General features: G+C 39.4%; 1 long non-coding RNA gene across 1 annotated transcript; it reads left to right on the top strand.

Moving 5' to 3' along the window:
* Positions 1–5,847: 5,847 nt before the first annotated feature.
* On the top strand, positions 5,848–18,372 carry LOC309692864. The gene is made up of 3 exons (XR_014272496.1): positions 5,848–6,104; positions 14,429–14,494; positions 18,261–18,372. It is a non-coding gene; the product is annotated as an uncharacterized lncRNA (long non-coding RNA).
* The last annotated feature ends 616 nt before the right edge of the window (positions 18,373–18,988 follow it).

The following is an 18,988-nucleotide window of genomic DNA, read 5'->3' as shown; positions in this document are numbered from 1 at the left end:
TTTGCTTTAAAGCAAATGTGCCAATAAGAGGACTGTGCAAAAAGGTTTCTTTAAAGGTTGCTTCCATGGAGCCAGACTTTCCTGTTGTTTCTATGATCTTGAGCAATAGTTCTTGACCTATAAATCATTCAAGCGTAAAAAAGGCACCTGACAGGGTTATGTCTACACATAGCAGCAGACAAAAGAACCAATTTTAAATTGTATCTCTAAAAATTTCAGGAAACTGGACAAGTGGATGACAAAAGAAAAAGTGGCAGGCTTACAAAAGTATCTACAGCAGGTGAACGGTATCTGAAAGCCTTGTCCTTACAAAACAGAAATCCAGAAACACCTGACACAGGACATTTGAGGGATACATCTGGCCTTTCAGTTAATCCATCTACTGTTCACTGAAGCCTCCTTGGAAATAGTCTCAATGGATATGTGGCTGTCAAGAAACCATCTTCAGGAAGTGAAACAGGGAGGAAAGGCTGGGCCATACAAAATTACACAAGAACTGAATAGAAAATCAGCAGCAACAAGTCGGTGATGAATGCTAATTTGAAATTTTTGGTTAAACTCACAGTCAATATGTACAGAGAGGGTCAGGGGAGAGGTATAACAGTAATACCTCTGTAAGTGTGTCCATCCTGTAAACACAGTTGAGGCTCTGTCTTGATTTGGGGCTACATTTGAGGCAGTGGGGTTGGGACTCTTTGAAAATTCATAGAATTATTAAAACATAAAAGTGCCGTCAGATTTTGATCCAGAAACTCTGTTTTTTATTGTATAAACTACATTTTCTTGTACATGCTTCAATAAATCTTTCCACCCATTTTCCAACAAAATAAAAAGGCATGAGGTGTGGCTCAAGACTTTTGCACGCTGGATACCAAAGTTAAATTACCTGTGTATGTAGTTTTAAATAGCTTGTTGTGATCCAAGGGTGTTATTAGGCTGGATGTGGGCCTCCCGTGGCCTTCATCTACCAAATTACTGGCATCTTACGTTAATGGTTTATGCAAATGAATATGGGTATGTACAGTTCAATTACCTGGCTCTTATAAGCAAAGGTGGGTTATTTAGGACGGACCTTGATGAATAAATTCTAAGCAGATGTTCTCTCCATGCAAAACTGTTATATTCCCATTGTTCAATATGTGCCCTGTGAGCAAGCATGAGAGACCTGTCCTTCAGCAGCTCATACATAGTCAAAACAGTTGTTTGTGTTGTCTGGGCAAGAAAGACGTCACCAGTAAGTGAAAGCTTTAAATATAGACATTTATTTGTGTTTTGTAAAATATAAAATAATGTACTGGAGTTTAACGTAATTGAAATACATTTCACAGAAGCGTCTTGTTTCATTTAATTAAGCCAAGGTTATCTACTTAGGGCGAGGGCTTTTATTTCACTGAATCCCAGAGTACGGCATGTTAGTTGTTCTTAATTGTAGTCAGTAGACATAATTTGCATTACACTGGCCTGGACTTTGAGTGGAATCAATGATTATCTGATTGCTTTGGTGTAACAAAAGAATTTGTACATACAAGACTGATGTATTACTATCTTTAAAAGAGGCACATGATAGCAAGAAGTTGCATATTTACACATGCAGCAGGCAGAGACTAACAGTAGCATTCACTCAACCCTCTGTCTCTTTTTTCTATGTTTCAGTCTGGGGGACTATATCTTGCTCTCAAGCAGCTACATGTAGTTCTGTATTCACCTGCTAGCTTTCAATTTTGTTAATGTGAAACATGGAGATGTACCAATGTCACCTTGGGACAAAATCACCATTATTACCATTATTATTATTCATAGTAATAATAATAATAATAATGGATTGCATTTATACAGCGCTTTTCGGAGCCCTCAAAGCGCTTTATAATTCTACTATTCATTCACTCTCACATTCACACACTGGTGGAGGCAAGCTACAGTTGTAGTAGTGGTAGTACTGCATGAAAATCTAGAATGTACCAACATGAACATAACACTTTATAACAACGATCAAATTTTTAGCTAATTTAATTTATTATAAAATCATCCTATTGTCAACATATGATTAAATGTTTATATTTACGAATCACTTTTTCTACAATTTAAGTGATAAATAAATGATTTTTTGAAATGTAAAAGGCATTCGCAATTATAATCGGACAGAATGAATACATGTAACTTGCACTTGATGTGGCGGTTGTGAGACTAACTCATTTTTAATATAAATTATTACTTTTAGAACCCGAGTCTTACCAAGCAATGTATAACATATAAATAAGAGTGAAACTAAAAGAGGAGTAAATCTGAACACAAGCTAGTCTCAGTGTTTACGGTTAATGAATTATACCATTGCCAATTGGGCTCTCTATATGTTCTTTAAAACCAGCACTATATAACTGTCCATTTTAACTTTATAGTAAAAATATTTATAGCTCAAATATAAGTCTAGAGTATGGCATATAAGTATAAACATCAAATTTACAAGAACCGTCCATGTGAAACAGGCGTAGTTTATAAGCCAATCATAAACCAGGCAATAACACATAACACCTGGTGTCATCATGCCATACTATGAAAATAATATAGAAAAACAGCCACAGTGACCTGTGTTAATGTCTGAAATCCACTCTGCCTCCTCAGAAGTGTCTGAGGTAATATGCTTATTGTAGATTTACAAAGTGGAGCTGGAGATACAGCTGCATCTGGGTCACTCTTAAATATAACCACTCCATCTCATCTCATTGTCAGCCAGGCTTGGAAAATCACTCTGTTGCTCTTTATTTGAACCTTTGATCTCCACACACTGAACTTGCTCAGCAACCTTAAAGCGTAAACATTATCAGTCCGGTATAGACCGGATTTGTAAACCTGCTTGGCAATCTTTTTCACTTATACCTGCAGAGTGTGTTGACCAAGTTTATATGTATAAAATTATATTTCAAAAATGATGTTGCATAAGATTTTACAAGTAAACTTAAGACAAAGACTGTGGGCCATGAGGAAAAGGCAAGCGATATGTACAATGGTGGGAAAGGCAAAAAGAAAAAGCAGTTTTCCATCACGGTGATAGTGATAGGTTGGCAGATACAGGGATGAAAACTGCTCAGAGTGCGTATGTGACAGGTTTGCGGTGGGAACGTCATACTCGCAGCATCTCCAGTGAGGTCATTACAGATGCAAATCCCAGTCGCAGCGGTGTTTTATGACATCTGTTCTTGTTCTCCGGGTTGGCCCCGGCAAGCGTCCCGTCGAGGACTTGCAAATCAAGACAGAAAACGAGAGATGGGCGGACAGGTAGGCCCGCTTAGCTGTCAGCGCTGTCCCCCGTTTCCCTTCTTTTCCTCTCCACTTCTTTCCTACTGATCACAGCTCTGCCATTTGTGCTGCCATCAGTCATTTTCATTGCCCCATCCCTCTCCATGTCTTTCTCTCTCCGTGTTAGATGAGGACATTACACCCCAACCTCTGCCTGATACTTCAGCATCTGCCTCTTTCTGCCAATGGTTTTCTCCAAGGAGTTTGATGTTTCAGAGTGAACTGGGTCAACGAGCTTCCTATTCCCTATACAGATGCCTGCTTCATGCAAGGGAAAGAGACCGCGATAGTTATGAGGTGACAAGCCTGTAAGAACACACCTACAGCATAGTTAGCTGCCTAAATCATAAAACGAGGTTGAGTCAGTAAAGGCAGAGTGACATTTAACTAACTCACAGCCATTTAAGAAATAAATTTGTACTTTCACGCTCAGTGCAAACATTCAGTAAAGTTTTGTCAGCCAGAAAGTAAGTTAGGTTTGAAGGTCAGGAGAATGGATGATGGGGATAATATAGTGAATAATTAAAAGTGTAGGAGGCCACTCACAAACAAAGGCATGCTGATTAGACAGTCGCAACACAGGAACATTGCGGAGGCAGCGTGGATTTGCCATTTAAATAACAAATATACAAACACTGGGCTGCCCAATTAGTTGTTCAGGATGAAACATAAAGGAGGATAACTCAAACAACTCATGTACACATTCCTACTTAGGAGTGTTTCCATGGTGAAAGTAAAAAACTGCCCAACTTTCAACCAGAACACTGGTTTAAGTTTCATCTAGGACTGGCTTTCATTCCTGTTGAGTGAATATTAGGCAGCAAATCTACTTGTTAGCCGGTGAAATCAACTGGTAAAGTCCCAGTCATGCAGGCCTAAAGACTGGTCAGTCACCCTCCCAGTAACCACCAGTCATAAGAATGTGTATTACTTGAGCAGTTGGCATGTAGCACCACAGTGCACGAGGTCCGGAGCTCTGCAGTGAAAACCTCTTTGTGATTGTTTTGTTTGTTAGCAGGTTGCCTGTAGTTTGAGTGACACACCAATTATACAGTCCAGATCAAAAGCTTAAGACCACTTGAAAAATGGCAAAAAATCAGATTTTGCATGGTTGGATCTTAAAAAGGGTCCAAGTAGAGCTTCAACATGCAACAAGAAGAAATGGGAGTGAGACAAAACATTTGTTTTGAGCATGCAATTTATTGAAAACTCTTAAACTGAAACAGGCTGATTTACAGCTGATCAAAACTTTAAGACGTGTCTTTAAAAGGTCACATCTGTGCAAAAATGTGGATTCATTGTCATTTTCTGTCAGGTAGTCACACTGTCATGACGTTCTGATGGTAAAGGCAAAAAACTTTCCCCTTTTGAACATGGTCGGGTTGTTGAACTGCATAAGCAGGGTCTCTCGCAGCACACCATCGCTGCTCAGGTGGGAGGCAGTAAGACAGTCATTTGGAATTTCTTAAATGATCCTGATGGTTATGGAACAAAAAAGTCAAGTAGAAGACCCCAAAATATTTCACCAGCACTGAGCTCTAGGGTCCAATTGGCTGTCCGTCAAGACACTGGGCGATCCTTGACCCAAATTAAGGCCGTTACTGGTGCCAACTGCAGCCCCTTTACAATCAGACGGCATCTGACATTGATGGGCTTCAAAACCATTTTACTTCTTTTATAACATTTAGGTCCAATCAAGAGAGTGTCTCCTGAATTAAATCCTTAATCAACAAATCAGCAAAATCAGCTCTCCTATAAGAACAACTCACAGTTGATACCAATAAAATAACAAAGTGGATTCAAAGTATTACAAAATACTGCAAAAAAAGGAAAAGTGTATGATATTCTGTCACTAGCAGTGATTGCTGTTTTTGTTGCTTTTTTTGGTTGAATATTATGTTGCTATAGCAACAACTAGTCACACAGATCTACAGTAATTATACTCACACATTGTGAAATTTGCCATTTTGTCAGACAGCAAATGCACTTAAAGCATTACCTTCTGGGTTTCTTTTTATTTTAACCATTCCTAAACAACTAGGAATGATATTTACTGCTGTCATTAGTGTCCCTCCTTTGCCTAAGGCCTTAATGCTGATCCCTTTCTATTATACTGGCTCATTTGTACAATTTTCTATATCCAATTGTGGCTCACAAACTCTCAGACCTCCTGTTTCCTATTTCTGAATTTGGCCAGTGTTCTTCTGACAGTTTCACAATTGCTTCCATGAGAAAATACATAAAGCAAATTTTACTGGGTCACTGAAAAGCGTAACACCTACTGCTACAAATAGTGAGGACATGTTCATCTCACTAAATAGCATTAATGATTATCTTAGCCATTTTTTAGTATGAGCAAAGAAAATGTTTGCGCTTTATTGTTAAATCAACAGATTTCTCACATCGGTTGCATGGCAGTCTCGAAGGGCCAAAATCTTAGCCAAACAGGTATGCAGCAGCAGGGAGGAGTTAGGAACTAATGATTTGCTTGAGGTCTATCTTTCTTTCTCAGTTTAAATGATTCACATTTCTAAATGTCTATAAACGCTAGCTTGAGAAACACATCTGTGGAAAGCAACAAAATGTGGGCTTTTGGTGCCAAAGTCCTGTGGCTTCGCTTCTGTTTAAGTTAAAAACTGACGAGTGAAAAGTGACATTTCTGTCAACCCTGGGAACGCCTGTAGCGCAGCTCAACATGCACAGACTTGTACCTGTAAAGTAAGTCAGAGGAAGAAAGAGAAGCCCGACAAGGAGGACACTTATCTGCACAACGGCAGAAAAATACTTTTCGGCAACAGAAAACACATGTTGTAAGTATGAGCTTCAAATTGGCTTCACGCTTCAAGACAAAGAGGTTGTCTGTCAGTGAGCTTTTTGGTACTGTTGAATATTCTCACTGTTTTACTTCCCCTCCGGTCTGCTTTGTTCTTCGGTAATGACTGACTTTCTCTGATCTCGCCCATACAGAAAACATGTTGCTAAAATAAAACTGGAATGTGTTTTGCGGATGGTTTTCTCTTGTCTGCGAGTTGGAGTATTTCTGATGGGGCTCCTGTGATCTGTGCCGTTTTTATTGGAACTTTCTTCCTTTGTGTTTCTCAGTATGCCTGCAGCTCTCTTTCCCTTCACTCTTTCCCTCCCAAAGAAAACATGAAAAAGGGCCAAAGACGAGCGAGAATACTTTGAGCTGAATGTGCTCTCTGTTCTATATGATGCACTCCAAAAACTGAGTGCCTGCATTAGGATAGCCTTTCTTCTGATGCCTTGTCCTGTACTTCTGAAGACCTGCTTGATAATGGTCATGAAACTGCAAACAGAACTTAAAGATGTCACAGCCTTAGACTGAGTTTTGTTTTGTTATGAATAATTTTAGGAATTGAATGATTTAGAGCAACAGTGCTTGGACAAGTGAGCTTTTTACACAATTATCTAACAGAAATATGTGCCAAAGCTGTCAGTTTGCACCTTCCTATTAATCTCTTATATGGCATTTTCTTCCTTCAGCATCTTGTCAACACCATAAAAAAGCAAAAGGGTTTGAAAAAGTAAAGACAGCTTCTCATATTGGATGTGCTATATGCATCTGCAAGCTACTTTGAGACCCACCTCCACCCTCATCTCTCGTCTCTTCTTCTTCTGGATGTTTAGCATCAATATCAACACAAGCAGGTCTGTCTTTGCCTCCTCCAGCTAACACACAGCTTTACACTGCACGGCTCCAGACACAGGGACACAGTGCCTCCCCTCACTAACAGCTGAAGTAGTTAACATTCATAACACTATACTACATCATAATAAAGACTAGCAATGATAGTTAGATAAAAGAAGAATAACTACAGGTCAGAGATGGGATATTAAGCCATGACAGAGCAGATTATGAACATGTAGAGAATCCATCAGGTTGCTGTCTGTGCACGGCAGCCGGGGAACTGTAGCTGAACTGAGCAGAGGGTTCAGAGTTTGGAGAACTAATCTGAGTAAATAAATAGTAACATCTAGAGCACAGCAGTGCAATCAGACAGACCTCAGGCCTGAAAAGCAGAGCTAAGGATGCAAAGAAATGCAGACTGTGAGTGAGTGATCTGTGGGGTTTTTTGTGTGTGTGTGTCTCTTTTGCATTTTCCATACTGCTCTTCCACAATAATTAAATCATTGAGATTCCAGGTATTGTGTTGTTTCTTGTATCCTTTGTTTATTAGTAGGTTTTAAAATGTGTTATCTTCACGATTCGTGATGATCAAAATAATTTCTAAAACAAATGCACCTTTTATATTGAGTCCTAAATACTTACTTTGTAAAAAAGTTACTTTTCATAGGGGAAATTAGTTGTTAATTAACAAGTCAACTTTGTCAGCATTTGACTTTGTCGTTATTTCTTCTGTTGTTGAACGATGGGGTCAAAATCTTTCCCATCATATCAAAAAATGGTTTCCAGGATTTTCCCCTTATCGAGTCAACCTTAATGCACATTAAAGGACAAGGCGGCGTGGTCTTCCCTTACATTTTTCACTTATTTGAATGGAACGGAATTAACCTAATTTAATTTAAAAGAAGAAAAGGTTCTCTAGTTCATATGCTTACCTTCATCAGGGCATTAATTTGCAGCTAAATGTTTCATAGAATTGAGCAAAAGCAGATGTTAATCTGTTAACTAGAATCTGATAGAAAAATATGAGGGAAATCTGCTAGTTTTCAAGCAACACAAGTCTCCAGCATCTGTCTGTTATGCTCAGTCATTTGGGCAGCTGTCACAGCAGAAAAGTGTGTGACACTAACTCTGCAATGTTGGCTTGCCGCAGCAGGCTGGACTCTGCTGCCTGGAGCAGTCTTGCACCAGGTACTAATGCTTGGCTTACAGTGTCAGGCTGATGCTGCTGACTTAATGACATCCTAGAGACAGAAAAAAATCCACTGACATGAGGAAGTGTTCTTGATTTCTATATTTCTCCACACTGACAGCTCTCTATAGCCTAGCATATGGGAAAATTATTCTCAAGCACTGTTAAAGAAATTATGATGCCCATAACTGAGGCTCTAAAAACTGTCCCCAAAAAAGCTCACAGCTCTGGTTGCCAGGCACCCTCTGAATCTCGGACACAGGACATTCATCTATGATGTGCACATTTCTGAGTGTGTATCTTATAAAGAAGCAGGGCAGAGCAGTGTTTAAAGCGTACCCTCTCTGGAGCGCTGTCTTCCAGTGGCTTCAGACACACCAGCAGCTTCTTCTCTGCTGCACCTGCTCCTCTCAGCACTTTCCTTTGTTATTTTCTCAGTTCATTTTCAGTTTTTATTTTTATACTCCAGTCTCAAATATTAGTCCTACAGAAATAGAAGGCCTAACTGTAATTGGCCACCTGGTGACTTGAAATTGTTAAATGAGATCTATTTAGCTTTATACATACAAAAGTTCCAACCTGAACTGTTAAGCATCAGCCAATTTAGCACAAGCTAAAGCAAAAAGCCACAATTCCAAAAAGGTGGGGTACTGTGTAAAATGTAAATAACAGAATGAAATGATTTTTAAATCTCATAAATCTTGATTTTACTTAGAGAACAGGAGAATATATAAAACATATCAGATGTTTTAGGTTGGACATGTTACTTGTTGATAACAAACAACAGCTCACTTTAAATTTGGTGGCGATTTCACTGTGTTGCATGCTGATTTCTGAGAGAGGAATGTTGTCCTGCTCTGGTCTGATGTAGGATTCCAGCTCCTCAACAGTCCTGGATCTTCATTGTCATATTTTCCGTTCCATGATGTGCCCAGTCAGGTCTGACTAAACAGGTCTGGACTGCAGCCAGCTCAGTACCTGGACACTTTTACAACAAAGCCATGCCCTCTTAATAACTCCAGTATGGGGTTTAGCACTGTCTTGCCAAAATACTGTATGCAACAGCTTCCATTAAAAGGATATCAAATCTGGATGGGAGCATATGTGGCTCTAATATCATCTTTACTTCTGAGAAACTCAGTAACAACAGTATCAAAAACATTCAAGCAGGCTCATCTTCAAGTATTTATTGGAACATTTCTTTAACACAGGTAGAATAAAGTCTTCTTTTACGCTTAAAAGCTTGGACGCTTTAGTCCTTGCTCTACCACTTTGTACTGTCAGACTAGTTTAAGAGCATAAAAAGTGAAACCTTTGCTATCATCAGTGCGTCATATTCCTCCCGTCAGATCTTGGCCATTTTTCCTGTTTGTTCCTATTAGTGCTCCCTTAGATCACTTACTTTAAATAGTTCTAAGCCTTATATAATTCAGCAAGTAATTGAAAGCCCACCCCGGGTTATGAATATGTATGTTGTAGTTAGAAGAGCCTGTGGGAATATACAGGAGGTTGCATTAAAAAAATAGTACCTAACAGAATCCTGAGGAGCTGTCACAGATATAAATAGCACACGTTTCCCTACGAGCAGAAGCTACTGTACCTGCCTGCTTGCAATCAATATTTATATCTGTCATTGACATTATCTGTAAAGCAGCTCTTATGTCATCCGAATGTCAGATAGCGTGACTAGGTCTTGCCAAGTAAGATAAGATAAGATAAGATAAGATAGAACTTTATTAATCCCTCGGGTGGGTTCCTCTGGGAAATTCGACTTCCAAAAAAAGCACAGCAACGACCAAAGTTACAGTTACAGAACTGTTATATATATATATATATATATACACACACACACACACACACACACACACACACACACATATATAAATACAGAGACAAATATAAATAAAATATACAAAGGGGATAAATAGAATAAATAGGAATAAAAAAATAAAAATACAAGTGAATTGCACATTTCAAGTATTGAGTCTATTGCACTGTTGACTATTTACAAAAAGTATTGCACAAGGTATTGTACAGTGAGGTGAAGAGGCACTACAGCTTAGTTGTTCCCTCCTTTGTCCTCCTGTTTCCCCTCCCTCTCCCCTCCAGAGAGGAGTTAAACAGTTTGATGGCGTGTGGGACAAAGGAGTTTTTAAGTCTGTTAGTTCTTGTCTTTGGGAGAAGCAACCTGTCACTGAACAGACTCTTCTGGTTGTTTATGGCCGTGTGCAGAGGATGCCCAGCATTGTTCATAATGTCCATCAGTTTCTTTAATGTCCTTTTCTCTGCCACTGTCACCAGAGTGTCCAGCTTCATGCCGACCACAGAGCTAGCCCTCCTGATCAGTTTCTCTAGCCTGGATGAGTCCTTCTTTGCTGTGCTGCTCCCCCAGCACACCACAGCATAGAAAAGTACTCCAGCAACCACCGACTGGTAAAACATCCTCAGGAGCTTCCTGCAGATGTTAAAAGACCTCAGCCTCCTGAGGAAGTACAGTCGGCTTTGGGCTTTTTTATACAGGTGCTCTGTGTTGCATGACCAGTCCAGTTTATTGTCCATCCACAGCCCGAGGTACTTGTACTTGTTGACCACCTCCACCTCCTCCCCCTCTATCTGAACTGGCAGTGGACCTTCTCTGGACCTCCCGAAGTCCACAACCAGTTCCTGTGAGTCTGTCGCTGATTTTTTTTATTTATTTGCTCTACTTTTGAGCGTGTTCACTTGCTTTAATTCCTTGAATAACATTTACCGCTCTGACTTATTCTCATCTGGTTCCCTGCTGCTGCAACGACCCAGTTTGCCCACAAGAATCATTAAAGTTTCATCTAATTTAGAATCTCTGAACAAGTGTATTAATGGCAAGAGGATGCTGCTGGTTTGCCATAAAAAACAGATTTCTGACATAAATCTAACTCACTGTAGATGAGTTACAATTAAACTTACAGGCTTTTCAGTCCATGCTAGTACCCCCAGTCCCCACAGCTGTCTAACTGCCATCTGCATAATGTTAGCAGCTCATGTGTAAGATATTTAGTTACTGTTGTTTCCAAACTGCAGTATTGATAATTTTCCTGCATTTGTATCATTTTATATTGATATTTTAAAAGACTATTATGATATTATCTGCTTTTCATCATCAAATTTGGATCTAGGAGAGCCTAAAAACTGTTTTGTAGGGAGTAACCTAATGGCTAAACAAGTATTCTCATAAAAGTAATGCTTCTGCATGAACCCGGTCCTTTTGTTCCTAGTTCTGCTTCCTCCCTTTGTGTACTATCACACTTTTTCCTCACCAGTGAACTATCCAATGTGTCAATATACCCTGCTCTGAAAATTTAAAGCAGCACTTTTTAATGAGTATTGTATCAAGTCAGTTAAACTTCTGGGATATTAATCTGGTTGATTGATCGAGGTTATTGTTAATCAGTTTCAGCTGCTTTGGTGTTCATGAAATTAATAACAGGTGCACTAAGGGCACAGCAATGAGACAACCTCCCAAAAAAGAATGGTCACTGACACTGTCCCCCTCCTCATCTTTTTTGACTGTTTTGGGGTCGTTTTGTATTTGGCTGGTCAATACTGGCAGCATCAAGCAATATCTGGAGTAATCCAACATCTCCAGCATAGCACACCAATATGTTCCATTGCTAGAAGGTTTGCTGTGTCTCTCAGCACAGTCTCAAGAGCATGGAGGAGATTCCAAGAGACAAGCAGTTCATCTAGGAGAGCTGGACAGGGCCATAGAAAGTCCTTAATCCATCAGCAGGACCAATATCTGCTCCTTTGTGCAAGGACGAACAGGGTGAGCACTGCCACAGCTACAACATAACCTCCAGCAAATCACTGGTGTGTTGTCCCTGACCAACCAATCAGCAACAGACTTTATGAGGGTGGCCTGATAGCCCATTGTCCTCTAGTGGGCAGTGTGCTTACGACTCTTAAATTTTGCAATTTTAGTTACAGCAAAGTGGGGGGTTCCTTTGGAGTTTTTGCATTTTTGGACTTTTGACTCTTTCCTGCTCTTTCTGTCAACTGACCTAAACACTCAATTAAAACTGAGGTACAGACTTTTATCCTGCCTCTGAGTGAACTGTTCTGTTCACCCTCCTTTAAGAAGTGCTGGGGTTGCTAGTCAGAAAAAGGCAACTGAACTTCTATAGATATTTTTTTGAAGACATTTTACATCTTATCCAGGAATCTTCTGAAGGAGAAGCATTACTCAATATTATTTTTTTAATACATCATGTTGTATTATTTCTCAATGGAGTTATTTGTTACCCAACTGGTTACATTACATTTGCCTCACTGTGTAACATGAGTTGAAATGCATTGTCAGTTAGAAATATAAACCTTGGGCTATAATCCCACACATTGACAAAAATCTCTATGCTAATCAGAACACACAAGATCAGTCTTTTAATGTTTAAGTTTGAAACAAAACCAGAAACACAATCGAAGGTGAAAACAAGCCCATAGAGACTTTCATTGTAGAAACATGGTCAATGGAGGCTACAAGCAAGCTCAGGCTCTGGATGCAGTGCACGAGTCAGCATACGCTCATCCTGGGTTCTTTGCGACCTTTGTGGTGAAATGTGTTAACACCACAGGGACAATTAACGTAAAAGTGGTTATTATGACAGGTGGCTATCTCTCAAATGTTTCCACAGTACTCTATGCAGTTCTGTGAAAAACTACATACACCCTATGTTTTTGTACATTGTAGAAAAACATTTGGCAGCAATAACTTGAAGTAATTGTTTGTTTGTTTGTTTTTTTAGTTAATTTATTAGACTCTCATGTTGTTGCAAAGGAATTTTGGCATACTCTTATTTACAGCGTTGGTTCAGTTCATTGATGTTTGTTGGCATTCATTTATGCACAGTTCTTCTAAGATCCGGCCACAGCGTTTCAGTCATGTTGACGTCTGGACTTTGAGTGGGCCGTTGCAGTACCATGGTAGTTTTGTTTTTCAGTCATTTCGTGAAAGCTTTGCTGCTGTTGAATGGGATCATTGTTCTTTTCGTTTGCCAAACTTTAGCTGTCAGCACAATGGCTTCTATTTGACTCTAGAACACTTTGGTATAAAGAGGAGTTCAGGATGAACTCAAAGACTGTAAGGTGTCAAGCTCCTGTAGTATAAAAAAAACCCAAATCATCACCCTTCTACCACTGTACTCTGCAGTTGCAATGAAGTATTTGTGCTGATATGCTGTGTTTGATTTGGTGTTGTACTTTATGACCAAACCTTTCCAATTTGGTCCCTCTGTCCAAAGAATTTGGTTGCGGATTATTCAGATGGAGCTTTGCAAACCTTTGCTGCCAAGTTATTGTTAGAGAGAATAGACTTTCTATACTTGTTGTTGTTCTTGTTCAGCTTTTTCCAAATTGCTCTGTCATAAACTTTAATATTTAACACGCTAACTGAGGCCAGTTGACTCTGAGATGCAGCTCTTGGGTTTTTTGCAGTTCCTCTAAACATGAATTTCTCTGGGGGAATTTCTGGGGCATCCATCCACTCCAGGGAAGATTTTGGCATTGTGTTAACACACATCTGACTGCTCCAGACTGCATTCAGGTTCTTATGCTTTTATACAAATGCTCACACTTGATGATGATCATTTAATCAGGTGCAGCACTTATCCTCAAAATTCCTTTTGGAAACAGTAAATATGCACTTCATTTTTCGCATGGCTGTATCATTTGATTAAGCTGATGGTCCCATCCTTCTGGGATGAAATCATGCACTCCTTTTTTTATAGACAACCAATCAAACCAATGATTTTTACATTATGAAGTCAGCATTTATGACATACTTTGTGATGATACGTAAAAGCAAAAAATTGCAAGGAAAATATCTGAATACTTCTTTCACTGCTGTGGGCAGGAATGAACTCACATCCAGGAGAAGCATTGACTGATCTAATATTTGGCATCAGATATCAAGTCATTCACTGTACTGATACCTGGTATTCAATTAGGAGCCAATATCAGCTAAGATGTTACTCATTGTTATTAATTTCATCCTCTAGACTTGGAAATATGACAAGATGAGGTACCCATTTGGAGTTTTATTAAACTGACAATATGAATGATTTATATCAGTTAATTTAAAAAGTGACGTTTAAGAGATAAAACGTTAATTAGTTAATCTAATGTAATAAGTAGGTACAATTTGGGATTTAACTTTTTATCAGCTTATCTCTGACGTGAATGTGCCCTGGTCCTTTGTACAGAATGTACACTGTCTGTTTGACAAGATGTACGTTTCATGAAGTTTTTTCAATTTTGCTCTGCAGAGCTCCTGTTAATGATGTCATTGATGGCGTGGGGGGAGTCATTTGACCGTCTTCTGGAGTGTAAAAGTAAGGCCACTTACTCCTCTCATTGTCCTGTCAAAGGCTGCTCTCTCTCAATTCCTCATCCTCTCTCTCTGTCTTTTTTCTTTTCTACCTTCTCAATTCTGCACCGCTCGGCCCTGCAAATCTTGGTGAATTGCCCTCGGGACTTCTTTAGGAGGATCGAGGATATATTCTCCTCTCAAGTTCATCAAACCCATTTGGAAGATATATTTAAGGAGGACGACACTGGCCGAGATAAGAAGCGTAATCTGAGCTGCCGGTGTAGATAGGATGATTTCAACCAACTCTTATTCATTTATAAAGCCGGCACCCGCTCGCGGCTATCACCTGACCACACTCCTGCCCTTTTTTTGAAAATGACAGAGGTGGCAGATAAGTTCTTTCTTTTTCTCACTCTTTACGCTGCCTTTCGTCTCTCATCACTCCACTGAAATGAACTCAGCCCATCTGTAATATTTTAGCCTGTTGTCTTTGACTGCCCTCCAGAGTATAAATTTCATCTCGCATTCCATTTGCTCCATTTCCCTTTGAAGGACTGCAATGACACGTTTGATAAACAGGTAAACAGGGGCAGAAAAAAAAGGAAAAGAAAAAAAATCTAATGCCATTCATATACCTTTACGTCTCATGCGAATTTAACTCAGCTCTGTTGTGATTGAAAGTTCAGATATGGAGTGATTTGTAGACGGGAACAAGCGGCCTCTGGATGTGTTTTGTTTCCTGTCAATTACTGTCAGAGCGCCAGCTGTGATTTATGTAAAGCGATTTCTGTGAATAACACTGGTGCTCGCAGTTAGCTGCTTGTTTGTGCTCCCCTAAGACGAGCTGAGTATTTAACACCTGCGTTGGCATCAGAGCTCCATGAATACGCCCATAACAAAGGTAAGGAGTGTGGGGAGCAGATAACAAGAAATATTGGTGTGTGCAATTATATGATGCAGAAGCAGAGCACGCGGGGTTCGGTTTTTGAAGGTTTTGAAGTTAAAAGGGCCTCCAGACATGCACCACAATGCCTGGCAGTTTTCTGCATCGTCTCTTTGTTCACTGCCTTCTTTGAGCTTACGAGCACTGTTAGGAGGAAAGGAGAATGTGAGAGAAAGATACAGAATTGCTTAACCTTCAGAGGAGGCTTGTTGCTCTCATGAAATTTACCTAAAATACTTTATAAATTTGAAAGTGAATGATTCGTTTAAATTTGCTTTCACCCAATATTTTGTCCCTGTCGTCAGAAAAACTTGTTCCTGATTCAAGAGCTTACAGCAGTTTACAGTGAACAAAAGAGGCCTCTTTTGAAGAGCACAGGGTAGAAGTTTCTGGTGACAGACAGTGAAATTGAAATAGCAGAAAAGTCCAAATGAGCTGCTGTTTCCTGTAGATTAGATATGTGAATCCTTCAAATCAGTGTAAAAAGTTATTTTCAAGTTTACGTCCATGCTACCATCTTGGATCTTTCATTTATTTGCACTGAAATCAGCCGCAATGACTGCGATGAATCATGACGATGCGCATGGATGTAAAATAGCCATCTAATAAGCTAATTCACTCTGAAATGATCATCTAAAGAGGTGGATAGAGTCCCAGGAATGGTAGAGCATAAGTTTCAGACCTTCAGTCTAAAAGAACTCATTGACTTGTATAATTGGCGATTTGGTTCTGCTCTGAGTCCTCCCCAGTCGGGAGAGCAGTAGTAGCTTCCCTCAGTACTAGGGATGGGTATCGTTTAGGTTTTATCCGATACCGGTGCCAAACCGCTACTTTTGAAACGGTGCCGGTGCTTAAACGGTGCTCAAACCGGTGCTTAAAGAATGGAGAACACAAAATTGGTCCAAAAACCTCTCATGTTCAGCTGTGTTTGCTAGTTCACCTTACATGCGTTAATTTAATAACGTGGTTAGCGTACTCAACGTAAATTACACACGAACAACATTAAGCTACTCATGCAGAGAAGCTGCTGCTGCTGCCATCATCATCCGTCATCATTTCTGCTACCCTGACAGGGCTAGGGGCCAGGACTCTACTCTTCGGGTTTTTGGGGATGTTGCAAATTCTGGTTCCGACAATAGGCACCACACCCGCAGTAGATGTGCTCGGTGTGAGGTCTCGCAGCAAGCTATCAAATACGGCACATTTCTCGGCTTTTAAAAAAAACGCTATGCGTCGCCAGGTGTTTCATCGGATTTGAGGTGTTACCTCCTTTGACAGTATCACAGTATCAGCTTAAAGCACTTGTTGCTGCTGAGTTTGCATCTTTTGCTGTGAAGTACAACCAGACTTTTGACCGCTTCGCCTTGGGCATTTTTAATCTGTAGCTCTGCTCTAAAAGAACGTACATACCTGGACCCACCTACTATCCTCGGAAACGTAAAATGATTGGCTAGAATCTAAAGTGTATCACAGCTCAGGAAAAAAAAAAGCACCGAAATAAAGCGCTGAAATGTGCACTGCTTTTCGGTCTGGTTACTACCGTTTATGTCAGAACCGGTACCCATCCCTACTCAGTACAGAGAGCAATTGTCATCAATGACATGACACTGATGAAGTCAAAAATAAAGTTAATAGCGTGAAATAGATGAGCTGAGGTTTAGGTGGGTTGCAAAGTAGCTTACAGATGCAGCATGATTAGGAAGGCTGCCAAAAGTAATGTAATGTTCAACAAGATCATTTTTAATTTAACTATTCAACAAGCTGATTTTTTTTCTATCTTGTACCTTGCCATATGTGGTTATGGTTTAAAAATGATCCTATTTTGGCTCTGTCAGGTCTCATGGCATTTTGTGAAACAGTCATATAAAAACTTTAAAAAATAAATATTTTGTGGTCTTTGTGGGCATAAATTATTACGCTTTTCCTGTCTCTGAACAACATGTATTTGTAGTGATGCATTTCAAATTTGTGTCACCATGGTAACTAAGAAAACAGCATCTGGCAGCAGCTGTATTTGAACCCAAACCATGATAACAGTGACATACTGTATTTGTAGTGAACAATGTATTTATCAATCAAATGATATTTGTAAAACTCTCAGGCAAGAAAGTTTACGTGGCTCCCTCCTCCACTACCCCACCGCTGTTTTGGAACAATTTTGAACCTTTAGAAAAAACACTTCACTTGATAGCATAAATGTGAAAGCACACAGCAATAATCAAACCATGGTTCAAATATATTTCTTTTTAAACAGCTGTCTAATCAATAATCTTTTTTTCCAAGACATCAAAGTAACAACTATCAGTAAGCACAAGTGAAACCAATGATTTAAGCATAATTTTTCCACAGCTTACATAGTTAATAATAATTCCAGCAAACATGCTTTTGAGGAATATAAGGGTTTGTTTTTTTTTAATAATTTATGGAATTGAAAATCTAGACTTTTTGATGGACACAAAACCACTAGCAAATTTAGACAATTTGGAATAATTTATATAACACTATAAGACACTTTTAAAAGAAAATATAATCATGTAACGGCCTATGACATGTTATGATTCACAAATAATAGGCTAAAGTGCCTTTACTGTATGTTTAGGGTGTTACCAGATATACTGTTTTATATATGCAGTTGTTAGCATCACAAATGTCAGCTACCTGAGCTCTGGAAGCGACTGATTGAGTTTTGTGGTGTAATACAGATGAGGGAAAAAAAATCCAACCTGTGAAGTTATAAAACTGTAGCAGTTGAACACACAGGTCCTTAAAAATTCAAGTCTTTACTTCTTCAGGGTTTGAAATGAAACTGTCTGTATTTCAAAGTGCTTTTGTTGTTTTTGCACAGCTGGCCAGCTGGTGTTTGAGGACTTCTTGAGGACAGAGTACAGTGACGAGAACCTTCTTTTCTGGCTGGCCTGCAAAAAGTACAAGAAAATAACCAGAGTGACAGAAATGACCATTGCTGCCAAACGGATATACACTGAGTTTGTCCAAGTTGGTGCACCTAGACAGGTATGGCTTTTGTGAATTGAGGAGTAAACAAAGTCAGACCTGTGTCTCTACAAATCACCCCCGGTTGGAGGTGATTTGACTCACTTTTACTAAAAAAACATTCAAATAAAAGGAAATCTTTCACTCTCTGTTATTCAGTACTAAACAGTTTATCTTTTACAGTTAAACACATGATGTAAAAATATATTCAGAAAGAAAGGGTGAAATAAAAGCTGCTGTTTTCTGAACCTAGATAAACATTGACTGTGTGACCAGAGAAGAAATCAGTAAAAATATCTCTCAGCCGGGGCCAAATTGCTTCGACGGGGCGCAGAAACTGATATATGGCCTGATGGAAAACGACTGTTACCCACGATTTCTGAAATCAGAAATCTACCAAGATCTCCTGGAGCCGGCTGAACAGCAATGAAAGTAAGATGAAGAAGAAGAAGACAAAAAAAACATGGCTGACACCTCTTTGAATGATTGATTTTGCACCTCAGAAGACAGGGCTGCCTGTCAGACGAAGGAGGAGTGAAAGGACATACAGAGCTGTTGGTATGGAGACTGACAGGATCTAAA

This window comes from Aulonocara stuartgranti, assembly GCF_965226115.1.
Source record: "Aulonocara stuartgranti genome assembly, chromosome: 17".
Taxonomy (NCBI): Eukaryota; Metazoa; Chordata; class Actinopteri; order Cichliformes; family Cichlidae; genus Aulonocara; species Aulonocara stuartgranti.
This window is presented reverse-complemented; position numbering and strand designations above follow the sequence as displayed.